This window comes from Camelina sativa, chromosome 4 (assembly GCF_000633955.1).
Source record: "Camelina sativa cultivar DH55 chromosome 4, Cs, whole genome shotgun sequence".
In the NCBI taxonomy this organism is placed as follows: domain Eukaryota; kingdom Viridiplantae; phylum Streptophyta; class Magnoliopsida; order Brassicales; family Brassicaceae; genus Camelina; species Camelina sativa.
Genome location: NC_025688.1, coordinates 9,723,530 through 9,736,764, shown reverse-complemented (window position 1 = coordinate 9,736,764; position 13,235 = coordinate 9,723,530). Strand labels below are relative to the sequence as shown.

The window sequence follows — 13,235 nt, the reverse complement described above, 5'->3', positions numbered from 1 at the left end:
ATTTTTTTTTTTTTTTTTGGCTCGTAGGCGTGTGGTGGCACAATCCAATGAAAATTGGCTTGTAGGCGTGTGGTGGCACAATCCAATGAAAATAACTATAAAGAATCTTTATCTTTATCTTTGATTGTTGCTGAGGACTCTGCTCAAAAATTGGGTTTTGGATGGAGTAGATACGCAAAATTTACAGTTACTTTAATTAATCAACATTCTAAAAATCTCTCCCAACGTATAGGTTTGATTCTTTAGTTTATACACTCTCTTATATCATAAACTTCACATTTTTAGTAAGTGAAAGAAAACAGGGACCTCTACTGATGTGGCAGGCGATTTGGAAAGCGATCGAGGGTTTTGGTGTGCGCTACACTCTCCGTTGGAATGGCGGCTCAGTAGCCGTCTCCTATGGTGGCGATCTCGTTGTCACACAAGGTCTCTTTTGATAGTCAGGCAAAGGTTTCTAAAAGACCCTGACCACGGACCATCTATGGCCAGTTAGGTTCTCTCATCCCAATTCACTACCTAGTCATATTTTAGGGCCCATTCTTTAAACAATGTTCATTCGCACATTCTGTGATTCAATACTTTTGAGTCTATATGATATAAACTTAGAGTAAAGCAAACATTCGGGTATTGTATTAATAATCAAAGGATTCGATACAACTTATGAGTTTGCATAATAAGCTAGTACAAGTTGTATAATCGATCCTAGCTACCCATATCACCACCACTCATCTTTCCGGCCATGAGTCTCGTGCCTAAGCAGTTCCCTTTCCACGATCACCCTCCTTTCCTGAAACCAAGTAGCCATCAATAACATTTCCCTTAAGCCTTACAATGTCATGCAATGCACGCTAAGTTATAATATCCGTCCAGTACAGCAATTGGCCGGTACAGAGTTATCCCGCGCATCAGTTCGACGGTGTACCGAGATATCTGTAGAGATCCCCTGTCCAACCGCGGAGCTGCATTTACTTTTCTCCGACCATACCGTCCATACATGGACACTCTGGATGGACGCTGATCGGTAGGGAGGTAGCATGCGCATAAGTTCGGTCGTATCACGGTGAACATAGTGGTTCCCGATCCACTTCCGAGCCGCACCCTCATTCTTCTGACCAACTGAACCAACCGAAGCGTTATAAATGCTTATGTAGATGCAACTACCCCATCCATCAAAAACCATAAGGTCGGTACTGTACCGTACCTCCGACCCTTAAACTTTACTCCCGAACTTTACTCTCGGAACCTTCTTCTTGATCTTATACTCGAACACTCGAGTTTTCAGTGTGTTTCTCTGTTTCTGATAGTGTGTTGGAAATGAGAGCAATGCCCTCTATATATAGGGTACTGGCCGCGGTCTTGGCCCCAAAAGGCACCTATCCGACAAGACTGTTCGATCGTGCACGTTCGGCCATGCCCGTTCGGCCGTACCTGTTCTGTCACCGCATACCACCTTCTTGACCGCTCACGAGCTCCCCAGCTGACCCACACATTGTCCACACCGTCCAGCTGGCCAAGCTGGGTTGACCTCCTTGGCAGCTGGTTGAGCTAGTGGTAGCTGACTGGCGGCTGGTCGAGTTGATGCTAGCTGGTTGAGCTGACTTTAGCTGCCCGACAGCTGGTCGGCAGCTGGTCGAGTTGTCCGTAGCTGGTCGGGAGCTGGTCTGTCCTTTGTCCCACACTTGGCACGTTTCCCTCTATGTCCGAGCTACCGAGTAGCTCCTTCCTGACCTGTCCTAGATCTCCCGACCATCTCGGACCAAGTCACGGCCTATGATCCTATTCAGGATCGCGGGCGTTACAGTTTCCTACTCCACCGTGGTCCAAAATTCTCAAGGTTTGTCTAAGCACAGAGTTGATGTCATTGTTGTTAATGGTGATCAAACTATTCAAGTCCCGGATGATATTCTTAAGGATGCGACTCCCCTATGGGAGGACTTCTTAATCGGAAAATTTCTCTCCACCTCTACTCCGCATGTGGCAAAGATTCATGTTACTGTTAACAAGATATGGCCGGTTGGGGAACAGGAAGTGAAGGTAGATGTGTTTGTAGGGAATGAGACAACAGTAAAGTTTCGGATCCGGAATAAAGAAGTACGTAATAGGTTCTTGCGACGTGGTATGTGGATTATTGCATATGTTCCTATGGTGATTTCTCGGTGGTCACCAATTCTAGAGGAATCTCAGCTGAACATCAAAACTATCCCGCTATGGGTGGTTATTAAGCATATTCCGCATAAGATGTTTACGTGGAAAGGGCTAGGGTTCCTTGCGAGTGCGGTTGGGGATCCTAAGCGTTTGCACCATGATACTGTCCTCTATAAGAGCTTAGAGGAGGCAAAGGTTTTTGTCGAGGCGGACTTGTCTCAAGAACTGTCTAAGTCTTTCCGGTTTTGTTCTGAAAAAGGTGTGGATGCAGTGGTGGAGTTTGAATATCCTTGGCTTCCCCCCAAGTCCTCTGTATGCTCCAAATGGGGACATTTGAAGGTAGTTTTTAGGGTCACAAAAGGGAAGGAGGTTATTCATCTTGAGGGTTCTGTCTACTCAGTCGAAATGCTAGATCATACTAGTGGATCGGTTGGGGATGCAGGGACTAATATCCAGAACGCTGCTCTGGAGAAGGTTGTCTTCCCGGTTTCTACTATGGGGGCAGTTGTACAGTCGGTAAAAGGGGCTTCAGCGAATGTAGTGGAGAGCGACAAATCAACCACTATGTCTGCTGCAGGGGAGAAGTTGGATGTGGATGGGGAATGGAGCTCGGTTTCTCCATCAAAGGGTGGCAGGTTGTTGGAGAATAGATCTCCTATGGTTACTAAGGGCATGTTTGTGTCGCCTTCCCGATTTGCTGTGCTGGGCGAGGAAGAACATACATAAACAGAGGAGGAACAATTAAAGGATGTGGAGGAAGGAGAAATCCTTGTCTCGAATACTCAAGTCCATAACGAGGTCAAGCGGACAACCTCAACCGAGGTGGTAGCGGAGGAAATGAAGCAGGCTGAGCTTAGTATTCGGCCTTACTCCCACGGGGTTCGAAAGAGTCACATAGGTATCTTTCAAATACTGGTTCCCAAGCCACCAAAGCTACCAACTCTGGTGCTTGGAAAAAGAAAGGTCTCAAAAAGAAACCTTAATGTCAGGTTTCTTTTGGAATGTTCGAGGATTCAATAAAACATCTAAACACTCGATCATTCGTAGCTGGATCACTAGTAAGAACATGCAGTTTGGCTGCTTGTTGGAAACAAAGGTTAAGGAAGATATAACACCTCGAATTGTAAATAATTTTTTTCAACTTGGTCTTTTATGTTTAATTACGAGCATCATCGCCTTTATCGTATCTGGGTGGTGTGGAAGGATAGTGTCAGGTTGAACCCGATGTTCAAGAGTAGTCAAATGATCACCTGTTGGATTCTGCTTGCTGGAGCGGAGGAGGAATTTTTGTGTTGTTTTGTATATGCATACAATACCGCCGACGGTCGCAAAGAATTATGGGATGATATTAAGGGTCACCATAACTCTCCATTGTTTCAGAACAAGCCCTGGATGATCTGTGGGGATTTTAATGAGACTCTTGATGGAAGTGAGCATTCTACTTTTGTGGACTGTCCAACTTTGCGGTATGGGATGCGTGACTTTCAAGACGTTGTTAATCACTGCTCTCTTGTTGATTTAAAATACCATGGGCCTCAATTTACCTGGATTAATAAGAGGGATATGGATTATATTTGTAAGAAACTGGATAGGGGACTCGTTAACAGAGCCTGGTTGCGGTGTTACCCTCAATTGTATTGTGTGTTTGATTGTGGTGGTTGTTATGACCATTCTTGCGGAAGGGTTTGCCTTGATGCAGTGAGTCAGCGTGGGGAGAAACCATTTAAATTTTTGAATGTCCTAACTTCGCTCCCGCAGTTCCAGACCACTGTGAAGGATTACTGGCAAGGTTCTGTTCCTCTGTTCTCCTCTACTTCTGCATTGTTTCGCCTATCTAAAAAACTCAAGAATCTGAAGCCGCTCCTACGTTGCTTGGGTAGAGACAATCTGGCAGATATCTCTAGACGCACTAAGGAAGCTTATGATGACCTTTGTAGCAAGCAAGAAGCCACTTTGGCTAATCCATCACCAACTCGGATGGAGGAGGAAACACGAGCGTTTCAAAGGTGGGATTTTGTTGCTAAACTTGAGGAACGATATCTTATACAAAAATCAAAACTTCACTGGCTGAATGTAGGAGATCAGAATACTACTTATTTTTTTCCAGAGTGCAGAGATGAGGAAGATGAAGAATACTATAAGGCAAATCACAAATCCTAATGGGGACATTTTACATCAACCACACGACATAAAGGAGGAAGCGGAGCGGTTCTTTAAAGATTTTTAACACATATACCAGCTGATTATCAGGGTATGTCCGTGGCGGACTTGCAGCACTTACTGAGTTTTCGATGCTCTACCGCTGATCATGAACATTTGCTCACACCAGTTACGGCGGCAGAGACCAAATCGGTCCTGTTCTCCATGTCGTCTTATAAGTCATTGGGACCAAACAGTTTCACTAGTGAATTCTTCAAAGCGGCATGGCTGACGGTGGGAGGTGATTTTACTGTGGCCATTCTGTAATACCCCGTACTAAACCTAAAAATATGCGGGAAGGACGCGAACAAGACTTTTTGACCAACGAGAACCAAAGGAGTGGAAGATTGGTTAGAAATCAACGGAACAACGATGATCAAAGCTTAGTAGAAGGGATCCAGAGCACTTGTCCCGTTAGATTATTACTCAGAAAAATAATCCGAAGACAAAAAATGCAGTAAGATAGCCGAACGACCTAGCCGGGAAGAAATTGTTGAAGAAGAGAATTTCTAAGAAAGACTAGAGTCAATCAGTAGCACAGAGGACTGACATAAAAAAGCTCTCCAAATATTATTTAAAGATCAACGCTAAGTTCAACAGGAGCCGATAGTCGTTTAACGAGAGACGCTATTTTTCCGGTAATTAGTCCAGCGACTAAGAATCAGTTTGGAAGGTAGAAAATGAAGCATTAAGTGGGCTAAGGCATATGATTAATCAGATAAGAAGCTTGAAAGGTTTTAGCANAAGAAGCCACTTTGGCTAATCCATCACCAACTCGGATGGAGGAGGAAACACGAGCGTTTCAAAGGTGGGATTTTGTTGCTAAACTTGAGGAACGATATCTTATACAAAAATCAAAACTTCACTGGCTGAATGTAGGAGATCAGAATACTACTTATTTTTTTCCAGAGTGCAGAGATGAGGAAGATGAAGAATACTATAAGGCAAATCACAAATCCTAATGGGGACATTTTACATCAACCACACGACATAAAGGAGGAAGCGGAGCGGTTCTTTAAAGATTTTTAACACATATACCAGCTGATTATCAGGGTATGTCCGTGGCGGACTTGCAGCACTTACTGAGTTTTCGATGCTCTACCGCTGATCATGAACATTTGCTCACACCAGTTACGGCGGCAGAGACCAAATCGGTCCTGTTCTCCATGTCGTCTTATAAGTCATTGGGACCAAACAGTTTCACTAGTGAATTCTTCAAAGCGGCATGGCTGACGGTGGGAGGTGATTTTACTGTGGCCATTCTGTAATACCCCGTACTAAACCTAAAAATATGCGGGAAGGACGCGAACAAGACTTTTTGACCAACGAGAACCAAAGGAGTGGAAGATTGGTTAGAAATCAACGGAACAACGATGATCAAAGCTTAGTAGAAGGGATCCAGAGCACTTGTCCCGTTAGATTATTACTCAGAAAAATAATCCGAAGACAAAAAATGCAGTAAGATAGCCGAACGACCTAGCCGGGAAGAAATTGTTGAAGAAGAGAATTTCTAAGAAAGACTAGAGTCAATCAGTAGCACAGAGGACTGACATAAAAAAGCTCTCCAAATATTATTTAAAGATCAACGCTAAGTTCAACAGGAGCCGATAGTCGTTTAACGAGAGACGCTATTTTTCCGGTAATTAGTCCAGCGACTAAGAATCAGTTTGGAAGGTAGAAAATGAAGCATTAAGTGGGCTAAGGCATATGATTAATCAGATAAGAAGCTTGAAAGGTTTTAGCAAAGAAGAATTAGTCAGTTTTCAGATTTCCAGAGAATTGACCCAGAAGCTACTCAGAAGAGCGCTAAGGAGCAGAATTAGAATTTTGTGCTAAAGACAAGCATGCAATAAATTAAGAGGATCTTGAGGAAGTTGAGAATGCTACAGCAAGAAGTAGAAAATCAAGTTGAAGCTCAGAATAAATTTTCTTTTAGAAAATCAAGTTGCCTGAAACTCTTTTAGTCGATCACCGAAAGGAAAAGTGATATGGTTAATTTTATTTGAGCTTGAGGATTTTAGGGAAGCTAAAGGATGGTTAAATAGGGAATTTTATCTTGAAAAATCAGAGTTTTCATTGAAGAATTATTTTAGGATAATGTCACATAAATCTAGTCAAAATGGGATATTTCCGGCGAGAAAAAGTTAATGGTTTGTGGGAGTTTGGCTTGGAATCAGTTGGGAGAGTTTTAATTGGTCATTAAGAGACCAAGTGGTTTATTCTTAGCCAATAAAATAGGATGAGGGCGTTGTTGAGCTGTAATGCCATGTGTTGGCATGACAAAATGGATAAGTATGGTCAAAGTTAAAATGGCGAGATGTGATTGGCTGAGAACTGAACGAAAGACACTTGTGTAGGTGATTAATCAACCTCATCAACGACCCTAGAGGAGTATAAATACCACCCACCGTTCATTAGCTTAATTAAATCTAAAATCCACTTTAAACCTTAGTTAAAGTTCTTAGTTTGTTCTTGGAGACAAGGGAAGTCTCCAAGTAGCTCAAGGAGTTTTCAAGGAAGGTTAGCAAGGTTGTAGGTAAGTACCTTAGTCTTAGTTAAGTTTCCTTTCTAGCTTTTCTCTTTAGATCCCAGCCTAAGCGGATCTTGATGATGCGAAATCCAAAGCTTTCGAGTTTGCGGGGATCTAGCTAGTCGGAGACGTGAAACCAAATCAAGTTCCAGATTAACCTTGTGAGTTCCAAACACATGTGAATTAGCACATGTCTAGAATTATTTTTCTTATTTCGTGTGAGGTTAAGTTCGGTTGTTGTTTGTTTGAGTGGTTGTTGTGTTTATTATTGTAATTTCTTAGGGTATGTGTTTCATGTTAGGTTCATGTTCTATTTTGGTATAGTTGATGATCATTATTGTGTGTTTAGTTTGATGTGGTTATTATTGTGTGTTCGTTTGTTGTGAGTAGTTTGATGCTAGTATAATCGGTTATGCTATCGTTATAGCCGTTATGCTGCTCTTTATTTGCAAGTCAATAATTGGTAGTTATTGACAAGTTTGAAATGTCTTGTTTGATGTTGTGTTTTATTTGTTATTTATTATGATAGGAAGCATTTTAGTTTGTTGTGTGTTGTTGTGTTAGTCTTGCTTTTGCATGGCCAATGTTTGTTTGATTGATTGTTAGATTATGTTGCAAGTATTCTTAGTTTTTAGATATACTTGTATTTTTGGGTTAAGTCATTAGTCTTGGTAAGACTTGGAAGGGCGATAACGTGATTGTCCCAATGGCTCAGAGTATTTAGCTACCAACGAGCACTACTTGACGAAGTAGTAAATTTTACCGCAAGGGAATATGTCCATTATACACGGTTTTGGGAAAGGGATGTGATCCTTCTAGCCTTTGTGGCTAAGGGTCAGGGAAGCATTGCCTGGTGGGAAATCCGTATCACAGAAGATCGAAGACCTTAAGGCAAAGTTTATTAGTATCATACAGGTGGTAGTGTGAATCGTGGTTCAAGTACTCTTTATTTGAGTACTTTAGCTTCTTTAAGCATTGGTTTAATTGTGTGATTCTCTGATTTATTTAATGCATGCGTTGCTTGCATTAGTTGCTTGTTTGTTGTTAGAGTCCAAGTTGGGATGTTGTTTAGAGGTTAGTTAGGCGAGCTCATTGAATAATCTTAGATTACTCATGATGCTACCTTTTGTTTTTGCAAGTCTTCCCATTAGGTAAACCCCTACCTGTCGCGGTGATTATAGGCTGGCCAGATTAGATGTTTTACAGCTTTTTGCTAAAAACGTGATACATTTATGTATAGTATTCTTTATGGTCCCAGGAAACTATATTTATTTTGTAAAGATTTAAAGTATGATACTATAATAAATAAGATTCGGTTTTATTTAAACTTGAAAGCGTTCGAATGATATATTAGTCCTGTCCGGACTGATACAACTCGCGACCGTGGTACGGGTTGAAAAGCCTTAGGCCATGATCAAGAGGTAAATATACTCGAGATCGGTTGATTTGGGCAAACGGATTCGTTCCGAGAACCTCTGTCAACTGATTACGAGTGTCATACATGACGCCCTTGTTCCGTTTTAGTTATAGAATGGTTCGGGGGTGTTACACATTCAGTCTCTCTTTGAAAAGGGTTTTCTCCCTAAAGGTATCAACACTACCATTCTAGCTTTAATCCCAAAGGTGGAGTCAGCCACAGAGATGAAGGACTACAAGCCCATCTCTTGCTGCAACGTGCTCTATAAGGTCATATCCAAGATACTTGCCAATAGACTGAAGGTTTTGTTGCCTAAGTTTATTGCTTCTAATCAGTCTGCGTTTGTGATGGACCGATTGCTGATGGAAAATATTTTGCTAGCCTCTGAAGTAGTCAAAGACTACCATAAGGACACAGTTGCACCCTAGTGTGCTATGAAGATCGATATCTCCAAGGCTTGCGACACTGTCCAATGGGATTTTCTCTTAAATGTGCTCACGGCGTTGAGTATTCCATACACATTTATTCACTGGATTAAACTCTGCATTACCACCGCGTCTTTCTCGTTCAGGTGAATGGAGAACTAGCTGGTTTCTTCAGGAGTGAAAGGGGATTGCGCCAAGGTTGCTCTCTTTCCCCTTATCTATTTGTTATTTGCATGAATGTTTTATCAACATTATTAGATAAGGCGGTTGTCGAGGGGCGTATTGGCTACCATTTTAAGTGCGAGCGAATTCAACTTACACATCTCTGTTTTGCTGATGACCTGATGGTGTTTGTGGATGGTCAAAAAACCTCTGTTGAAGGGATTTTGGGGATATTTAGTGAGTTTTCAGTAAGGTCGGGCCTCCGGATAAGTGTGGAGAAATCCACCTTATATATGGTTGGGGTTTTTGAGACATGCCGTTCTGATATTCTTCAGCACTTCCCCTTTGCAACTGGTCACCTCCCCGTTCGCTACCTGGGTTTACCTCTGCTAACGAAGCAACTAACTCTTGCAGATTGTCTCCCTCTTATTGAGAGTATCCGCTCACGAATGACTTCGCGGCGAGCACGCTATCTATCTTTTGCAGGCCGTCTACAACTGCTTCGTTCAGTAATTGCTGGCACACTAAACTTTTGGATATCAGCTTACCGTCTTTCTAGTGAGTGTATCAACCAACTCGACAAACTCTGTTCTGCGTTTCTCTGGTCTGGACCAAAGCTCAAGCCCAACATGGCAAAGGTTTCCTGGATAGAGGTTTGTAAGCCTCTTGACGAAGGAGGTCTTGGTCTGCTTTCGCTTAAAGAAGCCAATATGATAAGTTGTCTCAAGTTTATCTGGCGTATATTGTCGGGGAAGGACTCTCTTTGGAGTCGCTGGATTTCAGGGACGCTTCTGAAGTAGAGATCATTCTGGGAACTCAAAGCTACTACCTCCCAGGGTTCTTGGATGTGGAGGAAACTACTGAAATACCGACACTTAGTTCAACAGTTCCACAAATTCGAGGTGCATAATGGCCAGTCCACTTCTTTCTGGTATGACAGTTGGAGCCCACTGGGTTGTCTCTATGATTTCACTGGATCTCTGGGACATATTGCTCTTCGTCTCCCCTCCCAAGCAACTGTCGCCTCAGTTAAAGCTACCCATCGCAGGAAACATCACCACCACACTGCCCTGAATAACATTGAGACTTTGATTACTAATCTCACACTCACCGAGGCTTTCGATCTCTCCCTCTGGAAGGGACCGAGGAAAACATACACGGGGGATTTCAATACTAAAGACACAGCATATCTTACCCGCACAACAACTCAAACAGTCTACTGGTTTAAAGATGTTTGGTTTAAAAAGGCCACACCTAAATACTTGATAACTCTCTAATTTACATGTTTTAATCATCCCTTTTTGTCCATGTTTTGCATTGTTTTTACCCTAACCTTAGCATTTTTAGGTCATTTACTGTAGGAATCCACATTTAGGCCATTTAGGGTGTTGCATTCTTGCATTTGAATATTTTGGATGAAAACAGGTGTTTAAGAGCCAAAAATGAGGAGAAACAAGGTCAAATCCGAGCATGTACCCGAAGGAGCTATGGAGCAGTAAGAATAGTCCGAACACCAACCCGATCGAAGAGGATCTAAGAACAGAAAGAACAACCCGAGGACCTACATGAAGAGAAACCCGAGCTCATCCTTGTGCACTCCATCGAGCAGACCCTCAGGCAGGACTGGGAAGCTAGGGTTAATGGGTTTCCATATATAAACCCCCCCTCTTCTTCCTCTCGCCCTAGCACGCCGCAGACCCTCAAAACATAGAGCGAGAGCTTCTGGGAGAGAAACTGAGCGACTCAAACACTTTCTCTACTTTGTTAGGATTTAATTTCATTTCTTTTTGCATTTTCGATTCTATACTCTTCTACTCTACTTCTATTTTTAATACAATGCAATTTTTGTTTATCTATGTTTTTATGTTTTCTGCAATGAGATCTGAGTAGTGAAGTGAGGTTTCTAGGGATGGGATAGACGATTTTGTGTTCTTCATCGATTAGGATGTCTTAGCTTGGTTGTTTATGTTTTATAAATTCCCTTCTAGATTGTTGTTCTTAATGCTATCAACAAACCGAGAGGGTTAGATTAGATCTAGGGTTTTTTACCATCGAGAGGTGTAGCTGAAATGCTTGAATCAATCAATGCTAGAGATTTACTCCATCCTTAGGAGCTTTCATATTTAAATTGTTTACATTTTTATTCATAACTCGATCACTTACCCAAACAGGTACACGGTTACCTGCTTCGAGTATACCTTCGAGCTGTTCTTGCTTTTCTTCTTTACTCGATCACCCCACCCGATCCTGTACTCGAATGCTTGCATCGAGTGCTTAGGTCATGTGGTTCATATTTATTTGCTTTCTTTTATTTATTTTAGGATTGTTAGAAAATGGGTAACATCATTTTCCCAAGATTTGGAATACCAAGAGTAGTGATCAGTGATGGAGGAACCCACTTTATTAACAGAGTTTTCGACGGCTTGTTAAAGAAGCATGGAGTCAAGCATAAGGTCGCAATAGCTTACCAGCCACAGACCAGCGGACAAGTGGAAGTAAGTAATAAACTGATCAAAGCGATATTAGCTAGAATCGTGGGAATCACAAAAAAAGATTGGGTATTTAAGCTAGATGATGCGTTATGGGCTTACAGGACGGTCTACAAAACACCGATTGGGCGGACACCTTTCCAACTTCTTTATGGAAAAAACTGTCACCTTTCGGTCGAAGTAGAATATAAAGCAATGTGGGCGGCCAAGCTACTGGATTTGGACATAAAGACTGCTCAAAAAAAGAGAGCAATGGATCTCCACGAACTTGATGAGATACGGTTGGAGGCTTATGATAATCAAGGATCTACTAGGAAAGAACCAAAGCCTTTCATGACAAAAAGATCCAACACAAAGATTTGAAAGCTGGAGACAAAGTCCTTTTATTCAACTCGAAGCTTCGGCTATTCCCCGGGAACCACAAGTCAAGATGGTCAGGACCCTTCGAAGTTAAAGAGGTCCTGCCCTATGGAGCAGTAACTTTGCTCGGGAAGGATGGGACTAAGTTTACTGTGAACGGCCAGAGAGTGAAGAAATACATGGCAAACGAGAGCACAGAGGCGGGGTCGTCTCTGCAGCTCGTCGATCCCATGCCAGTCTGAGATGAATTGAAAGTCAAGTTTAGCGACTATAAACAAGCTTACTTGGGAGGAAATCCCAACGGCAGAATTGTAAATATAACTTACATTTGTAAGTCCTTTCTCTCCTCAGTGTTTTCACCCTACCTGATGACCTACACGACTACTTACCCGATCAACCCCTCGGATGCTGGTCCAAGCAGGTCGTCCATGCGCGTAACCGAGCTCTCTGATGAGCGAATCCCAGCACTTGCTGAAGCCGGTGACAACCCTGGCTACACGTTGGCGAGCATGGAGGCTGCCACAACCTCCTTCTTCACCAACCTATGAGGTACCACATTCATCCAACCTTTGTAAATAACATTGCATTTAGTTTATTACATTTTGTATGATTCTTAAATTCTTTTTCAGACTTTTATTTACACAGGGACTGTGTAATTTAAGTTTGGAGGAGGGTCCTAGAATGTATATAACATTGTGTTTTATTTTCTTATTTCAAATTTTTGCATGCTAGTTTTCTTCATTTGAGTCTGCATCTATTTGCATAAAAAACCCTAAAAATTTGAAAATTTTGAAAAATTAAAAAAAAAAAGAGATTGTTCATGTAGTTGCATTTTCATATTAAGATTGAGTCTAGATTGCTTCATATAGGATTGTTGCATATGCATTTTAGGGGACAATGATTAAAACTACCTTGTTTAAAGCCAAACCTTAGGATTGAAGCTATAGCCCTTAATCACAGTTCATTGTTGCTAGATCAATCTTTGGGAAAAAAATGAAAAATCTTTGTTTAAAACCTTGTGTCTTTTGAAAGCCTCCTCCACTTGCTTGAACATTGAACCATCTCTATATTATTGACATAAACTGAACTTAAATTGTCTTGCTTATGAAATTTGAATACATGGTCATGATAACTCTAATCTCGGGTTAACACTCCATTTTTACCAATCTTTTCGTTTAACCTGATTTGTTTTTCCCTACCCTTGAATCCAAACCTTTCTTTCAAATCTTGTTGTGAATTGTTGAGTGAGGCCTATTCATTGTGGTATAGGTTTTGAAACCTTGAGAGTATTGAGAACGACAAAGAACTGGCTCTTGATTTAGCTAAGTTAGAATCATTTGAACTATCTATTAGGATCGGTTTTGAAAGATAGGTGGTTAGCATTATTATTTGGGGTTGGGTTGAGGAATAAAAGAGAAATTAAAGAAGAAAGTCTCTAAAGTTCGGTTTAATTAGCTAGATGTTTAAAGTATAGACCTTAGAGATTATAAAAAAAAAAAAAAAAAAAG

General features: G+C 41.6%; 1 pseudogene; it reads left to right on the top strand.

The window, feature by feature from the left end:
• Positions 1–13,235, top strand: part of LOC109132467 — a 24,914-nt pseudogene that overhangs the window by 334 nt on the left and 11,345 nt on the right.